The sequence below is a fragment of the Macadamia integrifolia genome, chromosome 6 (genome assembly GCF_013358625.1).
Source record: "Macadamia integrifolia cultivar HAES 741 chromosome 6, SCU_Mint_v3, whole genome shotgun sequence".
NCBI classification, from domain to species: domain Eukaryota; kingdom Viridiplantae; phylum Streptophyta; class Magnoliopsida; order Proteales; family Proteaceae; genus Macadamia; species Macadamia integrifolia.
The window spans coordinates 4,016,146-4,018,996 of NC_056562.1; the positions used below are offsets into that span (position 1 = coordinate 4,016,146).

The window sequence follows — 2,851 nt, forward strand, 5'->3', positions numbered from 1 at the left end:
ATGTCTTTCAAGTTCAATTTTTTTTTTCTTCGGATTTGTTTTTTCTTGTACTAAAAATTTTAGATTTGGTTTATTCCAGATCTGATTTTTAGTACTGGTAGTTTCTCATATCGATCAAGTTTTCAGTTCAAGAGTTGAAGTTCAAGTAAGTAGGCTTCTTCAGTAGTCTTCTCCCCCCCTCTCATTCCCTCTTCTGACTACCCTTTCTTTCTTAATTTAGGATTTTAATTTCAGCCGTTACATTATTGCTATCCCTTTCCCCCAAGGTTCATGGCTAGTGTATGTGTTGTCTTTGCCCCTCCTAGCCATAGAACTATCAATTTATTGTTTTTATTTTGAATTGTCTCCCTTTCCCTAAAGCCAAGTAGAGTAACCCATGTAAGAGTGACTCTCTGGTCAAGTAAGGAAGCTCATATTATGATGCATCCCTCGGACTAAGTAGAGAAACCTACTTGTGAGTCTCTCTCTAGCTTTATCCCCTTTCTTTTACTTTATTTTTAGTTCAGCATTTTTTTCCTTTATTATTTTTTTAATTACGTGGGTTATTTATTTTCATTTATTTATTTATTTAATTTTAATTACATGGCTTGCATCTTTAAATTCTTAGATGACGAATGGTTAGGACGTTTTAGATACAAATGTTTAGGACGGTAATTAAAATTAGATCACAACCATTATCGGTCCACTTTCGCATTATTAAAAGAAGCAAAAAATAAAATAAAATAAAATAAAGTGATTGCTCTCCCTATGTTCAACCTGTTGCTACACTGATCCGTGCGCTTGCAGTTATATTTTAAAATCTCAAACAAGTTTTTGGCACCGTTGCCGGGGAGACAGTTCCATGTTACTTTTCTCTTTCTTTTGGTAAATCGGAGTGCGTTGTTTGCTTTGTTTTGTTTTCTCCCTTTCTTTTATTGAATTACTGATAGGAACAACTTGCAATAATAGTTGTATCGGTGGAGATTGCCATGCCTTACAGTATGATAAAGACAGGTTTCGCCCTGTAGCAGTACCTCAGGAATTGACCTGAGCAACCCCGAATCCCTATCGGTAAGCTACCAATGAGCAAAAAACAAATCAAAAAAATTAAAAAAATCATAAAAAAAAGTTTTTCCATCCATTCTTTTGTGCTTGTCATACTCTAGTTGTGGGTAGTTTTCTATTGCATGAGTGTTAGGTGGGTACGTAACACTAAGAATCGGTTAGAAAGAAGAGATCCAACAAGTAGTGACCCTATACGTTTCCTCTCTTTAAAACCTTTCAATATGGCAGACCAACATCAAAACCCTTCACCTAAATCTCTAAAAGATAGCTTCTACCCTGCTAGAACAGCCCAACCTTCTGCATAGTTCTACCATAAGCCCAAGGTAATAATTTTAAACTCAAATCTCAATACATCACTATGTTGCCCCACTTCCATAGGTTGACCTCTGAGGATGCATACCTATATCTAAGGGAATTTGAAGAGGTATGCGTTATAATTAAGATCCAACAGCTTTCTGATGATGCTTTTAAGCTTAGGTTTATCATTTATGCATTAAAAGACCAAGCTGAGAAGTGGTGGTATGGGTTACCCACAAATTTCATAACCTCATGGGAACAATTCACAGTTGTCTTTCTTAAGAAGTTTTTCTCAACTCACAAGACCAATAAGCTTAGAAGTGATATATTTCAGTTTAGGCAAAAGCCTAGTGAGTTCTTTTCCAAACTTATTGAGAGATTCAAGGATCTACTCCAAGAATGCCCTCACCATGGCCTAGACTTATTGCATTTATGTCAAATAATTTATGAGGGTATTGATTGCCCAACTAAACAAATGATAGAGTCTATATACTCTGAGGGATTCATATCCTTTGTAGATGAAGGAAAGGAATAGGAATTCTTTCTTGACTTAGCTGACAAAATCAATGAGTGGTAATCAACCCAAGAGAGTAAAAGAACCATAAGAGGAAAAAGATATTTTATGGATGGGGTAGTAGCCAAGGAAGCCCATTTGGATAGCCTAATCAAGAGGATTGAGACTATTGTTCCTAGAGAGCCATCATCAGTCAATTTGGTTAAGATTTGTGCTTGGTGCCAGTCTCCTGGACATGTCATAGAAGAATGCCCCAACACCTCTGGGGGCACTTCTAATGATAGTGTTAATGCCTTATACCATAATAATCCATATAGTAATACCTACAATCCAAGATGGAGAAATCACCCAAATTTCTCTTAGAATCAGGGCAACCAAGCAGAGCCTTCCAATTTTCATAACCAAGGTCAACCTGGACCCCAAAAGCCCCCCTTTGCATAACAATCTTTGTCCCAAAATATTTTTCCTAGGTCAAATGTAGGACCTCATGCTAGTTTTCCTAAGGTCCCTCTCTTATCATCTTATCAGTAACCCCCTGGGTTTACCAACACTGGAGAGGTAAGTAGAATAAGTGACTTGGAAACAAAAATGGCCCTCCTCATGACAAGCCATCAAAATCTTACGAGAGAACTCACCCAAGTTATCTCAATTATGCGTGAGAGGGAGAAAGGAACTTTACCCAGTTAACCAAAGCCTAACCCTAGGCATCATCAGCCTGTTAGTTCACAAGCACTAACTAATGCACCACTGAATATAGTACAAGGTCAGACCCAACAAAGGTTCTCTAACCAATGTAATGTTATTTATGCCCTTACGAGTGGTAGAGAGTACCAACAGAGTGTTCCTAAATCTTCTCCATCTATTACTCCTATTAACTCTCCTTCAATTGAGGACACAAGTGTGCCTCTTGTTCCAGGTTCTTCTGATGAACCTAAAGATTCTTTTTAAATTAAAGATGATTTGGTTGAGGAAACCAAAAATAATTCTTCTGAAAAA

At 37.1% G+C, this 2,851-nt stretch overlaps 1 non-coding gene across 1 annotated transcript; it reads right to left on the minus strand.

Moving 5' to 3' along the window:
- Nucleotides 1-1,651: 1,651 nt before the first annotated feature.
- LOC122082912 lies at nt 1,652-1,758 on the minus strand. The gene has a single exon (XR_006141452.1). It is a non-coding gene; the product is annotated as a small nucleolar RNA R71 (small nucleolar RNA).
- Nucleotides 1,759-2,851: the final 1,093 nt, after the last annotated feature.